Raw genomic sequence first — 26,310 nt, forward strand, 5'->3', positions numbered from 1 at the left:
AGAGTGAGATTCCCCCATCATTTATTTCTATAGTGGGTCTTGGAAGGAGAAAGGACCAGGCTTGGTCCATCCACACTCTCCCCCACATAATCACCTGTCTGTACTTTGAGCTGAGTCCAACACTAGCCATGGGATAGACTAGTCTCTGAAAAGCTGAAGAGAAGCCAACCAACCCAGAAGTTTCTACCTAGTTACCTCTTTCTAACTAGGATGGTGTCTGTGACCATTCTCTTTCCTCTCTTCTATCTATTTTTGTATTTGCTTCCACAAGAGAGAATTTTAATATTTTCTTTTCTCCAGGACATACTTATACTAAAAAATTACTTAAAAATTGTTGTTTAGGGGCGCCTGGGTGGCGCAGTCGGTTAAGCGTCCGACTTCAGCCAGGTCACGATCTCGCGGTCCGTGAGTTCGAGCCCCGCGTCGGGCTCTGGGCTGATGGCTCGGAGCCTGGAGCCTGTTTCCGATTCTGTGTCTCCCTCTCTCTCTGCCCCTCCCCCGTTCATGCTCTGTCTCTCTCTGTCCCCAAAATAAATTAAAAACTGAAAAAAAAATTTAAAAAAAAAATTGTTGTTTATCTGTGATTCAAACTTAACTGGGTGTCTTGAATTTTTGTTTGCTAAGTCTGGTCATCCTAACTAGAAGCTCATCAATAAAGAATTGCCACTGGACTCCTTAAGTAACAAGAAAAGGTCACAAACAGGGACGATTTAGAGACTGCCATGCTTTGTCTCCTCCCTGGTTGAGTCCATCATCACATCCAGTTCATGATCCCTGCCTAAATGACCTCAGACTGTACTGGTCATTGCTGTCATTCAGTCTGAGCTCAGGTGTCGCCTCTTCCGTGAGGCTTTCCCCAACCAGCCCGTCTTGCCTATCCTGTAATCCTACTTTATGGTCTCCAAGGCCTAACTAAAATGATTGAATTTGTGTGTTTCGTTCTTCTCGATCTCACCTCATCAGAAAGCAGGGATCTAAAATGCCTTGGGCACTGGAGCAGCCCCATCTAGAACAGGACACACAGTTGACTTCCTATTAGCAACTATATGAACAAATGAATGAATCCTCCAACAGGAACTCGCACATTCCATGACAAAACAATGGGTCTCTGACACGCACTGCTTAGTGAAGCGATGTGCCAGTGGTCTTCTCAGCTAGCCCATCTGGTGTGAAATGCTTCTAACCATGTCAAGGACCCTTGGACAGCGCACTAACACTGCACATTACTCTCCCTTTCCGCCCCTGGGCCAATTTGCACCACTCCTCTGTCACCAAAACTGTCTTGGGATTCCTTGCATAGCTATATTATCTCCCTAGTCAGACTGACTTCACACAGAGCAGAAACCGCTTCCCATTTCCAGTAGAAGTATACAGCAAGCATCCAAAAAATGCTAACTCCATAGTGGCAGGATGCCTTACACAGGTGTTCATGCACTCAAATGTTCCCTAGAGCCTCTAAGCCAGGCTAACTGCAATCAGGCCACAGGGGATGGGATCCTTAGGTAGACACTAGGCAGATACACGTGTAGACATGGCCACTCAGAATGGAGCGCTGATGCCTTGCAAAGCTTAGATAGTGGAAGCCAGGTAGGAGAGCAGGAAGCAGGAGCTAGAAGTCTAGTTGCCACCTAAGGTGACACAGGGAGTCCCAGAGTTTGACATGGGACATAATAACCAGAGAAAAGCAATTTAGTTGTTCTGGGTACCAGATCTACATTGCTTTTCTCCGATCATCAAATAGGTATTCACATTATTAAATGCCAGATCAAAAATATATTTTTGATATTTCAGAGATAGATCAAAAATATCACTGCCTACTTTATGCCACCTGCTCTTCCAGGCACTAAAAATACAGAGGAATAAGATGTGACCCTAACCTTGAGGAGGGGGTGGTTTTTCTCCCTCTCTCCATTCAGTTATGATGTTCTTAAGGACAAAGACGTGTATTTATCACTTTGGATGCCTGTAGCCTAAGAGATGATAAGGAACATTCTGCTTGCTTTGTGTTCCTCTAAGAGAACAAAGTGGAAAAGACTCAGAGAAAAGAAACTTTTCACAATAATAGAAGCAAGACACTTGCAACAGCCTGAATTCTCCAGAGATGGAATGGGCTTTTCTTTGAGACAATGCATTTCCTTTATCTGGAGGTAGTCCAGCATAGATCAGGCAACCTCATGACAAGAAAACTGTGGTGGAAATTCAGAGATGTTTAACATGGCTATTAGCTCTCTTTTGTCCTAGAATTTGCAATGTTCACTTGGTCATGATATTTCTGCTTTCAGAGAGTCTTTTCAGGGACTGATAAAAGATTCTACGTGATTCTCCTGACATTTATTGATTAACTGGCAAAAAGAGGGGAGAAGCATGGAACCTCAGTCTTCCTGGGTGATCAAAGTCTTTACCCACTGGTACTCTATCTGGAAAGAAACATCATGTAACAACTTCTCCCCTCCACTGGCTCATCTTCTTGCCCTTTTCTGCTCTTCTTTTGCCTTCTGGAATCCATGCAGTGGGACTCCATCACCTCACAAACCATACTCAGGCGACAGAAAAACACAGGAGCAGAAGATGAGACTAGAACTTCTTCCTTGAGCAGAAGGAAGTCAATGTGTGGTTGCATTGACACACATGCTTGGAAGGACACTTTCTTTTAAATACAATAAAATTGAATCTCATCTCCACATCTGGAGTTAAGAAGGAAAATTACCTTAATTAAACACAGCAGAATCCAGATTTACTGCTCACCACATGGGGTGCTCTTAATCTCTGAGGACCAAACCTGATATTCCAGAAAAGCTATTTTCCATTGGCACTTACACACTTGTCTATCCATGGCCTTCAGATGCATGGAACCAAGGAGAAGAACCGTGTTCCTCAATTGTCAATATGGTAAAGAGATTTAGAGTGTATTAAAAAACATAGGGTCAATACAACTAGTTGAAGACTGGATACAGAGTCAAATAGCTGTTCAGACCACACGCTCTTCCAGGCAAGTAGGTGGACTGTTTTCTCCCCACTTCTCCCACTGGAATCACAGATGATTTTCCTTAACTTGTGCTTTGGTATCCTGTAAGTTGTTTCTAGTTCCAGGTAATAAAAACGATTTGCTGTGGGAAAGAGGTTAGGGAAATAAAGTAATAGATCAACAGTACATAAAACCGAAGCCCTGAGAAATGGATTGTTTTCCCTAGCAAACAGGTCTAATCCGGAAAGGAGGAAACACAGAGAGCCCGGAACAGAGTGAATGGCCCAATTGTACCACAAGCAATTCAGAAAGGCAGGCAACAAGACTTGCCCATTTAGCAGCTCTCATGTTGAGCCAGAATTCCCTCTGAGTCATTCATTTTAAACACTACTAATAATAAAATGCTGGAATTCTCACTGCACATGAAATAAAAATGCCCCTTATAGATAAAGAAATACTTCAAGAATGCAGTAGATCCTTACTGTACCCGCCTTGACCCTGATTTTCCTTGGCTTGCTTTCTTTGCTTCAACCTGAGCAATCCCACCAATTCCCATCACCGCCATAACCATCTCTCAGGTAAGGACCCAATTCCTGACTTCTCTTCAAGGATCCAGAGCCCCATTCCCAGTGCTTAATTGGATGCTCCCACTTGCCTACTGAACATCAGTAATGGGGGGCTCCACAGGTACCTCAAATTCCACATGTTCCCAAATCAAGTCAGAATCTTTTCCCATAAGTATGCTCCTCTTCCTCTCTTCTCCATCCTCACCAACTCCACCTGTGATCCCAGAGAACTCATCCATTGCCATCATGCTGGGCCCTGATCACCAAGGTGCCAGAGCTCTGATGCTCCCTGTCAGCACTGACCACCTTCCCAGTGGTGTTCCTGGCTCTCCAATGGAGTGCTCCCCTCGTCCAGCACACATCCTCGTGTGCACAGGCAAGCTCCTTTTGTGGGGATCCTGACCAGGCTCTTCCCAGCTGGAGCCCATCTTGCCCCGGAGTCTTCTCTCCGCCTAAGCCCAGCACTGCTCTGCTCTCATGCGGAGACCCCCGATAATAGGATCCCTCCCGCCAGTGAATTTGAGTAGTGCTGCCCACCAACACTGTCCTTGCCCCTGAAGTGCATTCCCATATTTGTGCCAAACAGTCAGTGTCTGTCCTTCATGGCATACCCTGGCACCTGATACACCTCTCCCATCACACCGTTGCCCTCCTAAGAGCTTTATGTGATTGATTCCCCTTTGTTTGTTAAATGCAACCCAACTATTTCAGCAAGTAAGGCTCTTAAATACCTAGATCCACCCACTCACCTTGCTCAATGGCATGGCCCCAACACTCCTTTCTGTTCCAGTCACATGAGATTTCATTCCTCAAATGAGCCCTGAGCTTTTCTGCCTTTGTCACAAACACTTGACACTTTCCTAATTTGCTTCTCCCCTGTTGTATTTCCACAGAACTCTTCACTCTGATCCTTGTCTGCCTGCTCAGCGGCTCCCCTGGAAGTGATGGGCCCCCACCGCCTTCACCAGCCCTCGCAATCCTGGATTAAACATTAGCCAGGAGGAAACATCAACCGTGAAGAGGCAGACTTGACTTGGTGCTGAGTATGGAAAAGAACTTTCTTATGAGTGTATTTGCATAGGAACCCTGAAACACCCCCTGTGACAGATTAATTAAAACCCAGCAAAATCTTAAACCTACATTAAGTCTCATTGATTTTTTAATTCCTACTCAAGAATCTCTTCCTTAGCCCTCCTGTTGTGGCCAGCAAATTGAAAAAGTTAGCAGTGTAAATCAGTGTGTGTTGCTATATTACCAGTCAATAAATTCTCTACGTAGATCTCTGACCTGGATAACAAATTAGACCACATATTTATCTGTTCCCTCCCCAAATCCCATTGAAATAACTGAAAAAATATAAAAAGTATGCAAAAGTATGAAAAGAATAACAAATGTTTAAAAGCATGAAACAGGGACCAAAAACTCCAGGGAATTTCTCACTCTGGGTCAAGAGGGAAGTACCAAAGAAGGGTCCCAGAAAGGCACCGGGCCAAGCAAAACAGCATGACAGTAGCCTGGGAACGTCTCTCTGCCCTTATGGTTAAAAGGTAAAGAACCACCTATCTGGGGTAGTATTAACATTTCCTAATGCACTCTCACCCCAGGCCAATACCTTCAGTATTGCCCCAAAGGTGGGAGCGGGGCTGGGTGGGGGTCAGGGGCAGCTCATGTGCCTACTCCTGAACATCACCTTCCTGCCAAAGAAGAATGACGTTGGGTAGGGAACAGGATGGAGAACTTGGCAGGGGAAACTGAACTGTGACCATCCTAACTGGTACACTAATGTACAATCCGTGTCCAATCTAGAACTTTCTTTGTAAGTGTGAATGCTAAATGTTCACCCCAAACTTGAGGAAAACCAACTGTGTGAATTAGATACAACAAGCTGGACCAGGAGAATAATTTGCCCTTGAGGCAACAGAGGTATTGCAAGAAACACAGAATTTAGAAATGTTGGTGAAAGTGTACAAAGTTTAAGTTATGGAAGATGGACAAGCTCTAGGGAATCTAATGTACAGTGTGGTGGCATTAATTAGTAATACTTTTTTGAACACTAGAAATTTGCTGTGAGTACATCTTAATTGTTCTCACTAAAAAACAAAAGAAAAAGGTAGCTATGCTATGTGAGGTGAAAGGTATGTTAATTGGCTCAGTTGTGGTCATCATTTCACAATGTATACATACATCAAACCATGTTGGGGATGCCTGGGTGGCTCGGTCGTTTAAGCATTCGACTCTTGATCTCAACCCAGATCTTGATCTCAGGGACACGAGTTCAAGCCCCATATTGCACTCCACACTGGGCATGGAGTTTACTTGAAATAAATAAATAATGAAAATGAATTTAAAAAACATGTTGTACACCTTCAAAATACATAATTTTTCATTGTCAGTTATATCTCAATAAAGCTGGGAGGAGGAATGATTCCAGTCATTATCCTCAAAGAAATTCAAAGATAATTATGTGGATTAACACAAAAACTAGGCTGCTAACAGAGCCATAGAAGGACAAGAAATAAATAATGCCCCAATATAAAACTTGCCAGAAAAGTCAAGCCGTGTTGAAAACTAGAGGAGCAAAAAGCATCTAGGAAAATGTCAGGAATCAGATTATTAAAAATAGAAAGAGATTAGGAGCACCTGGGTGGCTCAGTCTGTTAACTCTTGGGCAACTCTTGGTGTTGGCTCAGGTCATGATCTCATGGTTTATGAGTTCCAGCCCCATGTCACATACTATGCTGTCAGTGCAGAGCCTGCTTGAGATTCTCTCTCCCTCTCTCTCTGCCCCACCCCTGCTCGTGCTGTCTCTGTCTCTCTCTAAATAAATAAAATTTTAAAAAACTTTTTGAAAAAGTATAGGTGGGTTGTGGGGAGGGGGGGTTGTGGGAGAATCCAAGATTATTTTGTTTATAAGACCAACAAAAGTGCTATAAAAATATTGATACCTGGGGGCCTTGGGTGGCTTGGTTGGTTAAGTGTCCAACTCTTGATTTTGCTCAGATCATGATCTCCCAGTTAGTGGGATCAAGCCCTGCATCAGGCTCTGCACTGACAAGGAGCCTACTCGGGATTCTCTCTTTCCCTCTCTCTCTGACCCTCCCTGTGCTCTCTCCCTCTCTCTCTCTCTAAAATAAATAAACTTTTAAAAAGCATATTGATAGCTAATTGTATGGGTTTTATGATTGTGTGGATTACTATGTGTATCATGTAAGTATCAAAAAAAAAAAGGAAGCATCAATACTGAACTCAGCTGAAACACACGAAAGAGAAGCGATTTCATATTAATAGAAGATACTTTTCCCTTGCCTGGAGGACCATCCCTCAGCTTTCATGGGGTTCACTCTCCTTGTCCTTTGGCCTCAGGTTCAACGTCCCCACCACAGGGAGGACAACTTCCCAACCATCCCGTCAATAATCGCTCTCTCCTCACCATCTTTAACATGTGCTCCTTTGCTTCCTTCATAGAGCAAACAGCATTCTTTCAAATTAATATTTATTTATTTATTTATTTATTTATTTATTTATTTCATTATTTGTTTCCATAAGTATACATGTATGAATCATGAAATGCAGAGAGCTTAGATTTTTCTTCATTTGCCATTGTATTCCTACTACTTAGCACAGTGCCTAGGACATAACAAGCATTTAATAAATACTCTTGAAATGAATACCAATATAAGTATCACAAATCTTTAGGTACCCAAATGCTTCAAAATAACTTACTTGAATATATTTTAAATAGACAAATTTAACAAAACTACATGACCAAAACAGACGAGTTTGGCACCACTTTGACAATGATGCCTCAGACAGAAAGAAAAGCTGTAAGAATTGTTGTAATTCATATGTATCCGATTTCATTGTATACAGTATAAAACTCAGATGAGGACATCTTCTGTGCATCTATCCATGTTCTGACCACGGTCTTCTAAATTGTCAAGGTTTTATAACTGCTACCAAGTATGAGAAACTATATTAGTTCATAACATTTCAGGGTTAACAGATGATATTTAAAACTAATAGTATTTTAATAAAATTTATTTAGAAGCTTTAAAAAATCAAATTCCTAGAGGAGTTTTTAATCATCATAAATATGACACTACCTAAAAAAAAAAAAAAAAAAGAATTGTTCTAATTCATTCAAGATGTCCTTGTATGAAGGAGATCGTATTAGATACTAGAAGCAAAAAAGAGAGTGAAATGGATAAGTCTGCCTCAACAAACTTGCATTGAAATGACTCCAGGACTTGGCTAATACAGCTAACCATTAGACTAGATATATAAATATATGCGCATGACAATGTGCTTCTGTGTGTATACAGGTGTGTTTTACTACATCCCAACAGATAGTACATATTACATTATATATCTTTGGAACACTGGCAAACTTTTATCATATTCTAGCCGCCCCCCCCCCAAAACGCTTAATGTATTTTTTAAAACTAAAATCCTTCAGACTCCTTTCTCTAGCCACAATGTAATAAAACCAGAAATTAATAACAAAAGAAGATCCAACAACTTTAAGCACTTGCACGTTCAAATAAATCCAGAGTTAAACATAGAAACAAAATTGAAACTGAATAACAATTAAGGATACCTCATACCAAAACTATGGCCTTTGGCCAAGGAAAGCAGTAGGGAAACTGGCATCATTAAAAAAAAATTTTTTTTCAGGGGCTCCTGGGTGGCTCGGTCGGTTGAGTGTCCAACTCTTGATTGCAGCACAGGTCACGATCCCAGGGTCATGGGATCGAGCCCCACCTCCCACTCTGCACTGAGTGTGAAGCCTGCTTGAGATTCTCTCTCTCTCTCTCTCTCTCTCTCCCTCCCTCCCTCTGCTCCTCTCCCCAGATCATGCTCACTCTCCTTCTGTCTAAAATTTAAAAATATTTTTTATTGGAAAAATGTTTAAAGATTCATATAGGTATCTGTTACTTGTCATATGCCTAAATATAACTTTTAGAGTAACTTTTCATTGCTATGCGATCAATTTTTTCTTCATATAACATCTTGTTTTTTTCTGAGTGCAAAGGAAATATGGGCTCACTACAAAAAATCTGAATTATCTAGTAAGATATAAGAAGACATTTTCTAAAAAACAATAATTTAAAAAACACTCATGTGTAAAAACAATAATGAAACCACTCAGAGAAAAAATGCACAGATGTGTCACATTTTCTTACATCTAAGTTTCACAAAATTTTTATTTTTCATTCTTAATTGTTCATATAAAGTGATATTTGATAAGTATCTTTCAATAAAATGCATCCCTTTATGAATGTAAAAAAAAAAAGGAATACCAAAGGATATGTAAACATAGACACAGTGGAGACTAAATAATTTTAAGAGAGGACAATGTTCAACTCCACACAATAAATATAATTATGTAAATGAACAGGGCAATTTTTTAAGAAACCAAATATATACAAAATTAAGCCAAAATGAGAGAACTCAGACAGACCAGAGGGACACTACTGGGCTCAGATATGTACCTCGCACCACAAGGACTCTAACCCTGGTTTCTAAATCCTGCCTGGAACTTCTGTCCCTGTAGCCTCAGGTCACCACATCGAGTCCCTCTAATGACACCTCCAAAATAGATGCTGTGTGGCCCAGCTTCTGTTTCAAAGCTCAGGCAGGTGCATCTGATTCTCAAAGTGTGGGTCATGTGACCGCACACTAGCTCAAAGGAGCCTTGTCCTTTCTTTGGTGGGAGGTAGGTTCTGCTCATTAAGGCAACAAAAGCTCTACCTAAACACAGGAATGAGGTTCAGAGACTTATTGACCAGAAAGGACACACGGCCACCACAGTGGTCATAGAACGTATTGGAAAGTAAAGCAGATTTTAGTTGGCAAGTCAGCAACCCGTCCCAGTGCCCATGATGCTGCAAAACAGGCACTCATCTACACTCTCAAAGTCAGTAGCACACATTGAAGGTTTTCACTTCCAAATCTGTATGTCACCCCTATTTTATTCAACACTGATTTACCCAGTGCCTGATATGAGCAAGGTGTGATTCCAGTGGTTTGCAGATATAGATAGATAGATAGATAGATAGATAGATAGATAGATAGAGATAATAGAGATAGAGGATGTAGATATAGATATAGATATAGATATAGATATAGATATAGATATAGATATAGATATAGATATAGATAGATACAGATAGATAGATATCTCCACTTAAATGTTTCCTATGAAACATTTGACCTCAAAGTCATTTGTTGACATTTGTTGACCTCAAAGTCAACAAGCCCCCAAATCTGACAACTGACCTTCATTTACTCTTTTGTAAAATAAGGATAACAGGACCTATTTAATAAAAAGAGGTTATAAGGTTTAAACAGGATAAAGCCTGCAGCACTCGGCATGGAACGTAATTAGGGATAAATAAACATTCATAACCTTTATTATCATCCTTTCTTGCCTCCAACCCGAGCTTCCCATGACCCCCCAAATCTTCATAAACCCACCTGACCCAAGTGCAGTTTATATCCTTCAAGACTCAGCTCACACACCACCTGCTCTGTGAGGAGCAGTGACTCCCAGGGAGAACCCTGTGCACTCCAGCACTGAGGCAGGCCCTCTCTGACCTCACATCTCCACTTCCTGTTCCCCAGTCACAGAGCTCCAGCCACACTGCCCTTCCTTCTGTTCCTTGAACACTCCAAGACCATTCATGCCTCAGGACCTTTATTTATACAGGAAAAATAGATCTTTGGCAATCTCTACCTGGTTGAGCCCTTATCATCCTTCAGGTATCAGTTTCTTTCTCCTGTACTCTTAAAGAATTTCCCTAATCACTCTACCTAAAACGCAACTCCCTTCCTGCCCAATCCCTCACTCCATTTCCCCATCTCAATTTTTTGGTATCATTGAGACCAAATGCAATGATTCTTCTCTCTTAGAATATAAACTCAGTGAACTAAGTGATCTTACCCCTAGGATCTCCATAAAGGATGGGTGGGTGGATGGATGAATGGGTGGATGGATGGGTGGATACATTCAAGAATCAGTAGGCACTTCTGTAATTCTGTTATAACACTGAAAATCTGAACGCTTATCTGCTTAATGTCTGTGTTCTATTAGAATATGAGTTCTAAAAGACAGAGACTGGGTTTCTGTATACTTGGTGCCTAAAACTATGACACAAGCCTTCTGCTGAATTAGTTCAATTCATGTCTGTGTTGTCCTATGTTCTTACTACAGTGGTTCTCAAATTCTGTTGTTCGGTATAATCACCGCTTACCCCATTCTCTCTACTTTCTCTGTGGCAGATTAAAGGGAACCACGATTCCTTTGATTCACTCCCACTGAGAAGTGGGCTCTGATTACCTTCCCCTTAGATCTGGGCTGCTCTTGGTGATTTGCTTGACCAACAAACATGGCAGAAAGGAATTGCTGGGATGTCAAGATTAGGTCATAAAGAACATCACAGCTTACATGTAGGTCTCTTGGAAGTCTCATTTGCCATGCTATGAGGCACATAGGCCACATGAAGAGTCTATGTTTAAGAGCTCCAGCCAATAATCCCAGCATTAGCTCTCAGACAGGCAAGGGAGCCATCTTGGATGTCTTGCCCAGTTGAGACTTCAGATAAATACAACTCCAGCCAGCAGGTGATTACAACCACCCACTCAACCACAGAACAATGAAAGAGAACCAATTATTGTTTTAAGTCACTAAGTTCTGGATAGTTACTAGGCAGCAAGGGCTAACAGGAATAGTCTCTAATCAATACCAAAGTAAAGAAGTAACAATAAAACAGAAAGGACATTGGGAACTATGTTCTCTAGTCTTAGCTCTACCTCCAGTTAATTGTGTGGGTTCAGGTAAGTCATGTAACTCCTCTAGGTCTTATCTGGGAAAGTATTTTAGTTTAAGAGAGTAGATCAGTTACCTGTTAAGTCTAAGTCATTTGCACTCTATGTATACATTTTTTAATTTGTTTTTATTAAAAATTTCTCTTATAATTAAATAACATTATTTAATTCATATTGTCTTATAGGAAGAGTAAAAGATAAGTGTCACCAATATCACATTTTTGCCCTGGGTCAGTCCAGCCTAAGGGATAAAGGAAAAATGGGACACCAGATTACCATTCTAGAGGGATTCTTTCATAGTAAAGACTCAGGCCTGCTACAGAGATAGAATCAAATAGCCAAGCTGCCAATAATTAAGATGTGCCTGTTAGAAATAGGATGTTGACCCACAGTCAAGTGACAGGAAGGGTTTTGTGGTTGTATTGTTTGGCTTTGTTTTGTTTTTGCTTTTAAATAAAGGGTTTGATTATGTTAGCAAGTTGCTTGTTATATAAGGAGAGCACTAGGATTCAGTGATGACTGATACCCTTCCAGCTCTGATATCATAATTCCAGGATTTTTGCTTTGTTTCTAAAGCAGAAACTTGATCATATGGGCTCCCTGCTCAAAATCTGTCAGGCTCCTATTGTCTACTGCCAAAAGAACAATTCAAGTTCCTCACGCTTGAAGCTCTTCATGTGGCCCAGCTCCTCCCTCACTACCGCCACCTCTTCCTGTCTAGAACCCTGTCTGATCACACTGACCACGAGTCCTTACTGAGATGCCATTCCCCTTCTCCCTCGGGATGCTCGTCTCCTAAATGGCAGGGGCTGAGTAAAGCTGTTTTGTGCAGGTTGCATTTGCTGGCTTCTATATTACTCCTGGCTCACTTCCTGTTGAACTTCCCTGAGCTGTACTGCTCTGGGATTAGGAAATGATTTAAGACAAACTGGCTTTAAGACTACCTGACCTCAGGGTTAAGAGCCTGGCTTTGCACTGACCGCTGGCCATGGGGATTGGTTTCGGTGTACCTGATTCTTGGTGCACCCTCCTCACGCTTGGAGACCTCCTCCCCATAATGCAATTAACAGAAAGTCTTCACTCCTTTCCCCCTCGCAGACCTGCCAGGTGCTTCCCCATTTATCCCTGCAGACAAGACAACAAGGGCTGACATGCACCACTGGGCTGCCATGCCGCCGTCTCCCCTGCTGTCAGCATCAGAAACATTTCTGCTCCTTCTCAAGTCTCTCTTCAAATGCTTCCTGTTCTTGGAATGAGCACTTAACACAGAGGTCAGTCCTCAGTAAGGAGCAGCTATTTTTTACATCGTTTCCTCACCCACTTTTAAAATCACAAAAATAATTTTTGGGTAAATAAGACATAACCGATATCAAAAAGGTATTGTTGGTCAGAGGCAAAAAATTTGAAGTTTCTCATTGCATTCTTATTTTGTCCAGCTTCTTAATATTTGGCATGAATAGCACTCAATGCCAAGTGGTCTTAAAAAATAACCCAAGAAACTATTTTCCCTCTAGTTTGCTCAGTAAGTTCAGCATGTCTCTCTTTTGGAATTATAAGTGTATTCTTCTGAGCATGTATATGAATATAAAATTGTCACAGTGTCTCAGTGCTGTGGGAAGTTATTATGTTTTTATGCATTAAAAATTTTCCGATTTTAAATGCCAAAGGAAATAAATATTATGACGGAGGACTCAATCCCATCTCTGTCCCCCGGCCACCCAACCACCTACCTAAGTTTTTATATTAATATATTAAGTTCTCCTTCTCTAGAACCGATCATTTCCTCCTTTTAGCCCTGTAATGTCTATCATTGGGTCACTAATTAAGATATTGCAATTATCGTTCTCCACACTCGACTGCAAGCATCTTGAAAACAGGGAATGAGTCTCATCTATCTTTATGTCACTAGCACGTACTGTGTGGGGAAACCGATCCTAATAATTAAGGGAATAAATAAATTGCACATCCTCATGTGAATTTGGGAAGTCAGGGGGTCAGAAGCCACCACGTCTGTGTCCCTTTTCTTCGTATTTCCAGAGCAGCAACCAAGGCTCATCTCAGCAGCTTCAGACATGTTCCCTGCCCTCCCCACACGCCAGGCCCCCCGGAACAGAGGAAGAGACCAAGATAGGCATCAGGCAGTCAGCCTGATCTGGAGCTACAGGCCCTGCTTGGTTCTGGTTATCACATCTGTTACGTGAGCAGATGATTTGAGAGAGAGAGAGAGAGAAAAGGCCACTCTATGGCCCTCATGTTTTGCTCCCGGAGGGAGGAAGCAGGAGGCTTTCACCAAATGAATGAACAAACGAGCACGCTGTTCATGTCCCAAGCACACAGCCCCCTGGTGTGTCTGGCTCCACCAGAGTCCTGAAGGTGAACTCTGAGACAATATTTCTTCCTCCTCCAGGAAATATTGGTGGGGAGAAAGACACCAAAGAGGGAATCAGTCAAGAGGAGATTCTGGAAAGTTCTTAACAATTGGTAGTTTGGGGTTTGTCCTTTGCTGTTTTCGCAGAATGTTTGAGAAAATAGACCACATAAATTGGTACTATGTAAAGCATGGAAGGTCCTGTAAGTTACAGCCCTGGTTCATCAGTCAGAATGTGCCCAACTTTGTCACTCCAGAGTGTCAGCCTTCCTCAGAGTAATGATGCCTTCTGAGGGTAACTGCCCAATCTCTCTTACTTCCACCATCCCTCCCGGACTTCTCTCCAATATAGTTTCTGGATGGATGTGGAGAGGAATCACATAGTCTCATAGCAGTGGAGGGAAGGCGATGAGTTCTAGAGCCTACACCCAGGTGCCAAACAAAAATTCTAGTGTGTGAAACAGTTAGTTGACCCAGTGCTAGGAACCAGCTACATGGGGAAGTCTATCATTCCTTAGCTCAGTTGGGCCCAGCTTTCCCTCTCTGCAGAATCAGCTGACCTCAGAACAGCCCCATGATGGTGCCTCGCACTCCTCACCTGTGCCAGGAGCCCCAGTCTCTGATATGCAGTAACTGTTCATCATGATGAACCCTATGGTGGGCCTACTGGCTGTCAACTCAGCATCCCCCACAAACAGGAGCCCAAGGTTGAACAGAGAATCCTATGGGATCCTTCTCCGGCTGACCCCACTTTGCATGGCAACTGCCCCTTAAGCAGGGAGCAGGGTGCAAGCAACCCCTTGTCCCCTTCCTCAGTAGCCCTGTCTGTTTTCCAGCATATCTGCTGTCTGGTGCAAAGCCCAGGGAGCAAACATCAGTGTGCCCATCTGCTTATCTCCTTCCCCCCTGGCCCCCTGCTCTACAATCGTCTCCAACAGAAGATGCAAAACTCCCTTCTTTGTTGTCTTCATCAGTGCCTACTTGAGATTCATGGTTAACCCATAATGGCAGGATTTTTCACAGCTCTGTGAAAGGATCTCTATCGAGGCAGATGGACACCAGAGGGAAAAAGTTGTGTGGTTGGAACATGTCAGAAAACTAGCACATTTTTCTTCTAAAAGAGGACACTCCCTAACACTGTCTGGGGAATTCTGCAGAAGGATCCCTTTGTTGAGGCTGAAGGAAACCCCCCACACCCTAGGGAGAAGCTGGAGCCAGAATCCCACCCTGTGTGTTTCTCTGCAGGGGACAGGGGGTGCAAGTAGACTGAGGTCCAGCTTCCAGGTGGAAAGGAAGGCTTAGCGCATCTGGAAGACCCTGGGCACCAGGACACTGTGGACAGGCACTCAGCTGTCCCATTCTCTCCCACTGATGGTGACTGGCCCTGAAGAAGGAAACCAAACTGTTTCCCCAGGGACTGTTAATAGGTTAATTTTAGGTAACTGAATCAGAGTGTAATGGGGACACCGGTGAAGTGAGTGTTTTGCTTGCACAGAGCTTGCAGGGAGGGCTCTGCCCCCCTGTGGATTGCCAATGGTCCTGGGCCATTAAGCATGACCTACCACCCTTGTGGAGAACACAAAGCCCCGGGAGCTTCTGCTTCCAAAATAAAAGAACAAGAATATTTCCTGGATTGTGGATATTCTATCAGGAAGTAACCAGAGAGCCCTGACTGCCAATTCTCCTTTGAAGATGGAAAGCAAAAACAAACACAAACCTAAAACAAAGACTACAAACCACTAAAAAAATAAAATAAAATAAAAATAACTATTTCAAGGAGTGGTTATGAAGAGAATGCCAAGGATGGAAAGAAAAAAAAAAAAAAAGAATGGGGTGTGTTGTAAATCAGCTCCTTTTTTATGCACCTGCCAATGTTTCAGGGTATGACAAGAGAAGTAATTGTGGGACGCAGTCGCCAGAAATAGAATTGCTGAGCTCCAAACTGGAGTTGTGGCAGGAGAAAATGCCCCTAGATTCTCTCGAAACAACCCATGGCCCCAGTCTTGTTAGGATTTAGCTGAAATGTTGAGAGAAGACCTTTGGGGTCCAAAGACAAAAGAAGGTGGGTTGATGGTCAGAGTGTGTGAAGCTTCGTTTTCTTTTCTTTTCTTTTTTTAATTTTTTTAAGTTTTTAGTCAAATTCCAGTTCACTAACATACAGCGTCATATTAGTTTCAGGAGTGCAATTTAGTGATTCATCACTTCCCTGCATCACTCGGTGCTCATCACCACAAGCACACTCCTTAATCCCCACTTTCTATTTTACCCATTCCCCCACCCACCACCCCTCTGGTAACCGTCAATTTTTTCTCCGTAAGAGCATGTTTCTTGGTTTTCCTCTCTTTTTTCCCCTTTGTTCATTTGTTTTCTTTATTAAATTCCACACATGAATGAAATCATAGGGCATTTTTCTTTCTCTAATTGACTTATTTCACTTAGCATGATACGCTCCATCCATGTTGTTGCAAACGGCAGGGTTTCATTCTTTTTTTATGGCTGTGTAATATTCCGTTGTGCACATATAAACCACGTCTTCTTTATCCACTCATCAGTCGATGGACATTTGGGCTATATCCATAATCTGGCTATTGTAGATAATGCTGCCGTAAACATCGGGGTGCATATGTCCCTTCTAACTAGTACTTTTGTATTCCCTGGGTAAACACCCAGTAGTGCAATTTCTGGATTGTAATGTGGTTCTATTTTTAACTTTTTGAGGAACCCCCATACTGCCTTCCAGAGGGGAGCCACATTTTCTATCAAAGCTGGGATGAGTGTGGCCCAAAATCCATCCTCTTTCCTCGCTCCAGGGAAGGTGATGGTCCAAGGGAAAAAGTAGAAAGGTCTGAGTCAACAGACTTGAGTTTGAATCTTGACTCAGTCACTGCTGAAAACTCGGGGATGCGGCCAGGCAGATCTACAGAGAAGCCCCCTCAAGACATTCAGCATAGCCTGTGGCATGGAAGCCACAAGACTGAGTGGAACTAATTGTGGAGGAAGATGACTTTTCCCCTTGGATTTGGAGGATAGAGGGATAAATGCCAGCGTGCAAGTGGCATAAGGATTAACAGTGAGCATCGTCTCTCCCAGCTCCGTGCCAACTGCCCCCCTCGAAAGCTGCGAGTCAAAGAGGACTTGGTTTCAGGCTACCTCCCTGCAGGTATTTCCTTTATTATATACAGGCCCCCTACTAGCAGTTGGGGAGAAAATGATGAAGGCCAAATGTACCCTTTTGTCACTGTGACCCATGAGATGGTCATCCTGCATAGATATGACCGATCTTGTCTGTGTACTGTCCTTGTTCCAGCCATTCCCACAGCTCCCCCACCTGCACAGTCCCAATTCTCTCATCAGCTTGAGGCAGGCCACGTTTTCCTGTAACTTTCTGAGCACTTCATCCTCTAAAATTATTTTCAGCTCTGATATAAAACAATTTTCAGGGAAACATTCCTTCCCTGGTTACTCAGAGTTACTCAGACTCTACCTTGGGTGCTGCACCTTTTCTTGTCACAATCCCATGTGCTATCATAGCTGTTAAAATAGCTATGACTATTAGGGTACCTGGGTAGCTCAGTCAGTTAAGCATCCGACTTTTGATCTCAACCCAGGTCATGGTCTCATGGTTTGTGAGATCAAGTCCCACGTCGGGCTCTACGTTGTATGTGGAGCCAGCTTGGAATTCTCTCTCTCCCTTTCTCTCTGCCTCTCTCTCTCTCTCTCTCTCTTTCTCTCTCTCTCTCTCAAAATAATAAATAAACTTTAAAAAGTAGCTGTGATTATTTTTATTGACTCATCCCTAGTCCAAGAACTTATGAATGACAGCCCCATCCCAGCCCTTCCTTTTTCTTGTGGGTAAACACAGGGTAAAAACAGGGTAAACCTGGCAGACGGGTGGGTGAATTCAGGGTAGATCTGAGAAAGGGAGGCCTTGCCCACCAAAAGAAACTCTTGGATTGGCAATCACATTCAGTGCTGCTAGTAGTTATGACTACTTAATACCAAGGAGATAGTCCCACTTCCTGGTCCAAGAACACCACCCAGATCCTTGTCTGGACAATTCTTACTCATAGACTCACAATGCCCATTGTTTTATTTCTCTGCAGGTGAGCTTGGGTAACTGTTATTGAATGTGATTATACACAGAGTACAATTGTAACTTATGACTATTATTTGCCTTCCCTCCAGCTCCATGACCTTTAGCATAGGTCCTCATAATCTTTCACACTGACTTTGCCTTCTTGAACTAGCTTACTCTATGTGTGGAATGTATATGTGTGTGTGCACATGTGTGTGTGGGGGGGGGGGGGACACTGTATGTATGCATGTGCTGGATGTGTGGAGGGTGTCTGGATGTGTGGTGTGTGTGGAAGGGATGTGTGCATGTGGTATGTGTATATGTGTTATGTGAGGGAGGCAGTGTACAGCATATGTGTGTATGGTGTGTGTGAGATGTGTATGTGGAAGGGAGTGTGTATGGTATATATGTGACCGTGTTGTATATATGTGTATGTGTGTGGGTGGGTGTGGGTGTATGTGTGTGTCTGCCCCTTCACCAGATTCTGATTGGTAGAAATCTTGTTTTTTACTCCAAGTTCAGTATAGAACCTAGAGCATGGTAGAGCATGGTAGGCACTCCATAAATGTTTGAATGTTGAATTAAATTGAGACTCGTGGTTTATCATTTCCAATTCCGAAATAGAATATGGGCACCTGGACACTGTCATAAGCTTCTTGAGAGAGAAACTTGCCTTGGTTGAGTCTTAATGCTCCAGTCATCTCCATGAGGGTCTGCAGTACGTGTGTGAGGTGACTACAAATAGAACAGTAGATATTTCTGCCCTTCCTCTTACCTAGTAACCACCCTGTCATTTTCCAGCCACTTCCACAAAGGCAAGGATTGCAATGGTGCAGACACATAAGCTGCAGCGATGTCTGCTCAGGTAGGAGGATGAGGACATGTGGACAGCTGGAGGGGTCAAGATTTGGGGTTACCTACTGCCCTGTGGAGGAAGATATTCTAAAGCTCAGGGGGCAGTAGGAAGACTCATGTATTTCAGGGCCCATGAATGGGGAGCCACTAGCAAGTTGGCCTTTCCCTTTGCATAACTATTTGATGTTTTTACATGGGGTAAAGTTCCAGAATCACTGGATCTCTTCCTTTTATAGCTACAAAAAGTACTTAAGAGGCATCTATCTTACCTTTGAAAATACCTATACATAAAACTATGAACTTCTTTGATAATTTTTACATCTATATAGCTGTTGGAAGTTCTGATAATTTTGGAACAAATCATTATGAACTATCAAATAAAAGCACCAGTGAGAATGCGTCTGGCATCTCATGGCCGTCATATTGTTACCAGTACAGATTTCATACACGTATTCTCACTATATCTTCCCAACAACACTGTGGGTAGTTATTACTGTTCATTTCTTTATACATGGAAACTGAGAATTAGCACACCTGAGATCACAGGTCCCAGCAGCCAGGTCTTCTGACTGCTGATTCCATCCTTTGCCTTTGTATGAACAAATTTGCTAAGAGCACACTAAATAGAAACTCCTTCACTGGGAAGGGCTTTTGTTCCATAGCAGCCAACAAGTGCCACAGCTGTCTATGGGCCTGTGAAACCAGGGCTGGAAGTGGGGCAAGGCTTATCTTCCTTTGGGTCTCTTAGTAAGAATCTCAAAAAGAAGGCAATTTGATGGCTAGAAAGGACAGTACCCGCCACACAATCTTACCTGCCAAGCAATGCTTCTGCCTCACCCTGAACATCCTGCATGAATGCATGACTTTACAAAGCAACTTAGTCACAGTACGTCTGTTCTCACAATCGTGTGGTTCTTCCTTCTACATGTTGGCCTCCTCTTGGACAGATGCAATTAATTTCTTCCACATGCCAACTGCTCCAGATAGTTCTTTTCAATTCTGGACTGTATTCCAACCTATTTCCCGGTTCTATCAATTTTCAATCAACCCCACGTTAAGGCAAGAAGCCATAAACCATCTCACCAAAATGCCTCTGCACAATTTCCCTTTCACATGATATCAATCCTCAGATAGGTTCACTTATCCAAGTGTACACAGACCTAACTTTGAGTTTATTATTTAACAAGTGATAGTCATGTAAAATGGTGCTAGGTGTGGGTTATCACGAAGGTGACAGAAATAGTTAACTGAAATGGCGATCAGTAACATTAACGGTCCTTGTTCATGTCTTGAACCAAATAACCAAACAAATCCAACTCTTCTAGACCAGTGAGCCTGTCAAATGAATGAATAACTGACTCGTTTCCAATAATCCAATCTTATGGTCATACGATACCTACTAAAGCAACTGATGATTATGGTTTCATTTTGTTGGGGCTCACAAACTACCATTTCTAAAAATCCATTATGAAATATTTCCTGAGATCGTTGTCACTCACTGCTCCATTGTTGGCAGAAGCCATTTTATTAAGTTTTGTTTTGCTGTACTTGTGTTTGGTTTAGGTGAAGACTCATTTATCCATCTTGTTTCTACTAACATATCACTTTTTCAAGCCTCTGTGGTAAACTCCCTGGTGCTGATGAAAGTGACCACATCAGGGAGATTGGGATATATCTTTCAGCAAAACAAATATTAAGCTTATGAGCCAAGGGAAGGAAAGGGGCTTATGTGCTGGGTGTGGTAAAGGTGGGGAGAGATTTATAGAGAAAGGAAGCAGCAAATGCAAAAGGCCTATAGAAGAGATCATGGCATAATGCAAAAGCAACTCCTCCAAATCCAAGAGTGTTTTTAGGAAGACTATTAGGACCACTAAGAGAAAGGTGGTTACATATAAGACTTATATAAAAGAATAAATATTCACTATGGACAACCAATTAGAAAATGTATTTTAAGAAAGAGGATTGCATTTACAATATTAAGAGTATGAATGGGGCACCTGGGTGGCTCAGTCGGTTAAGCGGCCGACTTCGGCTCAGGTCATGATCTCGCGGTCCGTGAGTTCGAGCCCCATGTCGGGCTCTGTGCTGACAGCTCAGAGCCTGGAGCCTGTTTCAGATTCTGTGTCTCCCTCTCTCTGACCCTCCCCTGTTCATGCTCTGTCTCTCCCTGTCTCAAAAATAAATAAAATGTTAAAAAAAAAAAATTTGAAGAGTATGAAGTCTGCTGAAAAAATCCAACAGAAGAGGTGCAAAACCAATATGGAGAAGTTTTTTAAGCTTTTTTTTTTTTTTTAATTTTTTTTCAACGTTTTTTATTTATTTTTGGGACAGAGAGAGACAGAGCATGAACGGGGGAGGGGCAGAGAGAGAGGGAGACACAGAATCGGAAACAGGCTCCAGGCTCCGAGCCATCAGCCCAGAGCCCGACGCGGGGCTCGAACTCACGGACCGCGAGATCGTGACCTGGCTGAAGTCGGACGCTTAACCGACTGCACCACCCAGGCGCCCCTAAGCTTTTTTAAGAGACCTAAGAAGCCAGGGCACCTGGGTGGCTCAGTTGGTTAAGAGTCCGACTTCGGCTCAGGTCATGATCTCACAGTTCATGAGTTCAAGCCCTGCATCAGGCTCTATACTGACAGCTCAAAGCCTGGAGTCTGCTTTGGATTCTGTATCTCCCTCTCTCTCTGTCTCTGCCCCTTCCCTGCTTGTGCTCTGTCTCTCTCCCTCTCAAAAACAAACATTAAAAAAATTTAAAAGAAGACCTAATAAGCTGGATTGGACATTATAGTCATGGTTGTAGATTTTATCATCATATAGATATCAATTTTCCCTCAAATAATTCACATGTACAATGAAATTCCCATTAAAATTCCAAACGGGATTTTCATGGAACTTGTTGGAGTGATCAAAAAATTAACAAAATAACTGAGACAATTTTGTTTGAAGTCAAGAATAAAAGGAATGAGACAACAAAAAAAAAACTGACATACCATACCAAATATTGAGACTTATGAAAAAGCTGTAGTGATTAAAATGGTACAGCATTCACCAAGGGACTAATCTAACAAAAAGCCCAGAAATAGATCTTCACATTTATGGGGACTTGAAATACAACAGAGATGGCATTATAAATCGGTTGAGAAAGAATGGGCTATTTATTAAATGGTGCCATGACAACCAGCTATGTGTATGGAGAAAGAAAAATTTATCACACTATATCAAGTAACTTCAAATGGACTAAAGATTCTGCCACTTGTGATCCTTAGCAAATTCTTTAACCTCCCCATCCCTAACTTCCTCATCCATAAAATGGGAATAATAATAACACTACATAACTCTTATGGTTGTCATGAAGATTAAGTGAGGTAATTACTTGTCAAGCACTTAAAATAGCATCTGGCACATTGAAGTATTTGTTAAATGAGTAAATTAAAGTCAAATGTTAAAGACAAAACTGAAAACTTCTGGAGGAAAATATATGTACATATCTTTATGACATCAGGGAAAGTGAGAATTTTTAAAGCTAGATGCAAAAATCCTGAACATAATTACCAAGATGAAGGAATTGGACTACATTAAAGTTTACAAATCTCTACAAATCTCTACAACTAAAGATAGCAAAACCAACACTTAAAATCAACCAAGACTGAGAGAAGACACTTGTAACAGATAGAACAAGAAATATACAGAGTATATAAAGGGAACCTACAAATAAGAAAAGTAAAAATAGAAAATATGGGCAAAGAATATGAATAGACAGTTCAAAAAAGAAGAAATCCAAAGGTCAATAAGTGTATGAACTGGCTTATACTCCCTGATAATCAGGGAAACACAATGACTATATAATATCCCTTAGAGGCATCAGTCCAGCAATCCTTGGGGAAAAAGTGGAGAAATGGAAATGTTCATTTCCTGCTGTTGGAATTATAATTTAGATAACCATGTTAGGAAGAAATTTGGAGACATCCAGAAAGTTTAAGGCTTAGCATACCTAGAATCCAATATAACCCCCCTGCCATTATAACTAGCTCACATCACACACAGCCTCCCCATTTCCATAAATGGTAACTCCAGTTTCCCAGTTGCTCAGATCAAATGTCTTGGAGCCATCCTTGACTCTTCTGTTTCTCTCATACCACAGCTGATCCCTCAGAAAACCTGTTGGCTTCATGTCAAAATATATCCAGAATCATACCATGTCTCATCACCTCCACCAACAACCTCAGGTCCAAGCCCTGATCACCTCTTTCCTAGACCATCACAGTAACCCCTTACTGGTCTGTTTCTACTCTTGCCACCTTTTAATGTATTTTCAGCCAGAGTGGTCCTACTAAACTCAAGTCAGATCAAGTTACCTCTCAGCTCAAAATCCTCCCTTGGTTCTCCATTTCATTCAGAATAAAGGCCACTAATGTCAAACAGCCACAAGATCCCACACGATCTGGTCCCCATTCTTCTCTGACCTCATCTCCCACTATCTCTGCCACTGCTTGCCCTCTCTGCTCTAGTATATTGACCTCTGAGCTGGTCTTTGAATTTAGGGTATGCTTCCACTGCACGTCCTTTGCACTTGTGGCTTCCTGTGGCTAGAATTCTTTCTCATAAATCCATACCTCCTTGACAACCCAACACAATGGCATTTTCTCAATGAAGACTTTCCTGGACGGCTCTGTATAAATTCCAACAACACTTCCCCACTTTCCCCCACCAATACATATACTCACATAATCTATAATCTTCTTCCCCACCTTATTACTTTCCTGTTCTTCTTGCATCCTTTCTTTCTTCCTTTTTTGGGGGGGGGGGAGTGAGAGGGAGGGGCATCTTTCTCATCTCTTTCAAATGTAAGCTTTAGGAGGACAGGAATGTTGTCCCTCTGCTCACTATGATATCCTCTAGAACAGTACCCAGTAGGGTACTTGTAGGCACTCAATAAATCTTGGTTAAATAAATAAATGACTATATAAATTATACAGCTACACTCTTCCAGGCATTGTTTTGGAGCTGGAGAATAGAAATGGAGGGGGAGAAGAAGAGGCCTCATCCTCAGGGAACTAATGATCTTCTGATGGGGAAAAAAAATGAGCTAATACATAAACATATGGATATATAATTTAAAATGATTAAGGATGTTAGGAAGGCAATTTCTTTTGTTTCCACCCCACTAGGCTGGGGGTTTTTTGTTTTGTTTTTGGGTGCTATATTAGCTGTGAAAGTGTGTCAACCACTTCATGACGATAAATCATTTCTTAGGTTTCTGACTTGCTCCATTAGAACTATCAGCCAGATTTCAAGAAGTCAGAAATATGCATTTCTGTCCTGTGTTCTAATGTCAAGGGGGATGTTACTCAAATTTTTCATGGATGACTGAGTGACAAACTGGAGAGCCCCTCCCTGTTTCTCAATCCCCCCTTACAGATTGGCCCTGCTTCCAAATCACTGGAATGCGAGCATCTATCCCACCTGGTGGAGCAGATTCTGTGGGAGGTGGGGTTTCATGTCTTCCTTTGTTCATGGAATTTCATGAGGTTTCTATGACTAAAAAGGATTTCAGAAGCCCGCCTTGCAATGGTGAGATGCAGATGGCTTTTGGAACGTAAAGCCCTGAATTGCCAACTTTTCATCATTGCTTCCAGCCCAACCCTAACTCCACTCTCGGTTGCATTTAAAAAGTAGGTGAAAGATCTTGGGAAAAAAGCCACAGAATGCTTGAAGATTACACTAGATGAAATGAATTATCTTTATCAAACCCAGATAGAGAAGCACTCGCCCATGAGGGATTCCGCCACCAGGCCAGAGAGCGTTCTGTCTTGGAGAGGCACACCCTGAACTGTGCTCTTATGTAACTAGAAGGTTTTGTCTTTTCACCTCTTTCTTTGGCAGCCATGGATCTGGTTTTCATTGTCTTCACCACATGTTTTCTCCTTGCTGTATGTTGCGATTGTTGACTTATAGAGCATCAAAAAGAAACAAAACAAATCTCCAAACAGCAGAATTTGGCCAGAGCCGAAAGCAACTCGCAACGTTTGAGCTGAACTTACTCAAAGCTGGGCAAAAAGACAGAGGCTTACAAAAATGCCTTTTGTTTGAACCAAATACTGAAGCCAAGGCATCTGTGTCCAGAAGTTCTTGTGCATGGATGAGCCTCCGATCCCAACCTGCAGGAAGCCAGCTGGATGAGGCTCTTGGCAGCTGTGTGTCAGAGAACCGAAGCAACAACCTGTCTTGCTTCAGCTTTCGAGTGTCTCTAGCCCCATGGAGCTTGGAGAGTCCTAACAGATTCCCTCATCCATGGCAACAGATCTATGCCCGGATTGAAACTGTGCTCACATTCCAGGAACACTGCATCCATTAACTCAGTGACACATTCTATTACTCTACTAATTGCATCAGCCATAATCTCAACTGCCCAAAGATGCCACGCCTGCCATTAAGACTTCACATTTAAATAATCTAAGCTTCCCCATGTCTCAGGCTCAGTAACCAGCACCCAGCTCAAGAAACAGAACGACTAGTGCCACAGAAGCCTCCCGCGTGCCGTCCTAAGTCGCTGCATCACCAAGGGTAACCGCTGTCCTATCTTTTAACAGCATAGATGAATCCGCAATAGACTGTTTAGATCACAATTATTGTAGACTTCTATGTGCAATCAATAAGTTATTCATGTTAGGGGTGCTTGGGTGGCTCAGTTGGTTAAGCGTCCGACTTCGGCTCAGGTCATGATCTCACAGTTCGTGAGTTCTGTGCTGACAGCTCAGAGCCTGGAGCCTGCTTTGGATTCGGTGTCTCCCTCTTTCTCTGCCCCTCCCCCACTCGTGCTCTGTCTCTCTCTCTCTCTCTCTCTCTCTCTCTCTCTCTCTCTCTCAAAAATAAATAAACATTTAAAAAAATAAGTTATTTATGGTATACATCTTATTCCCTATCCCACTTGCTCCATTCATTATCCATTTAGAGGCAGCAGAGCCAAGAGACATGAATCCCAAATGCCAGGGTTTGGTTCCCGGCCCCAGCATTACTTACCCTTGTGACACCTCTGTTTCCTTATCTTGACAATGAGGGCAACAAACTAAGATTATTATGATAAGTAAATACGATATGTGTAACATTATCACTTCTGCCACATAGAAAGCAACTCATGAAATCTTTCCTTACTCTCTTACTTCCTTCTTCCATCCATTCCTCCTAATCTTCCTTTTTTCTTTCAGTCATTCATTCTTTTTTGTTTGTTTTCCTCAGGAGTGTCCCTGGAAGAAGCTTCTGGCACCTCCTCTCTATTGGCAGCTGCCCACACGCCAGTTCCCAAGGGCAGGTCCCTGGCAGCTCTGGAGCTCCTGTTCTGTGTCTTCTCACACCATGTCCAGAGAACAGTTCACAGGGGGCAGACCCCCACCCCACAGGACAGGGCATGGCCCCAAGGCCTGCAGCGTCCACCCCACCCTGCGGGTGTCATTACCCTCCCCCAGCCTCTAGTCCCAATGGGGCAGACCACTGAGTGGAGGCTCTCCCCTCACAATGACCCCTGCCCTGATCCCCACTCACCTTGTGTTTCCTCCCAACCTAAAGGGCACTGTCATGACCTCATGTTCCCTGGGCATTTCCTCCCTCGGCCCGCCGGTCAGTTCCCAGGTTCTTTCAGCTCTGTCACTTTCGTATT

The 26,310-nt window shown here is 42.6% G+C and overlaps 2 long non-coding RNA genes across 2 annotated transcripts in view; both read right to left on the reverse strand.

Moving 5' to 3' along the window:
- LOC147576053 (uncharacterized) overlaps positions 1-26,310 on the reverse strand; it is a 262,303-nt gene that overhangs the window by 139,609 nt on the left and 96,384 nt on the right. The window lies entirely within an intron of this gene.
- Positions 2,886-5,837, reverse strand: LOC147576054 (uncharacterized). The gene is made up of 2 exons (XR_015242005.1): positions 5,716-5,837; positions 2,886-3,107 (listed from the first exon to the last, which is right to left on the reverse strand). It is a non-coding gene; the product is annotated as an uncharacterized LOC147576054 (long non-coding RNA).

This window comes from Puma concolor, chromosome D2 (assembly GCF_028749965.1).
Source record: "Puma concolor isolate L17-30 chromosome D2, mPumCon1.1.hap2, whole genome shotgun sequence".
NCBI classification, from domain to species: domain Eukaryota; kingdom Metazoa; phylum Chordata; class Mammalia; order Carnivora; family Felidae; genus Puma; species Puma concolor.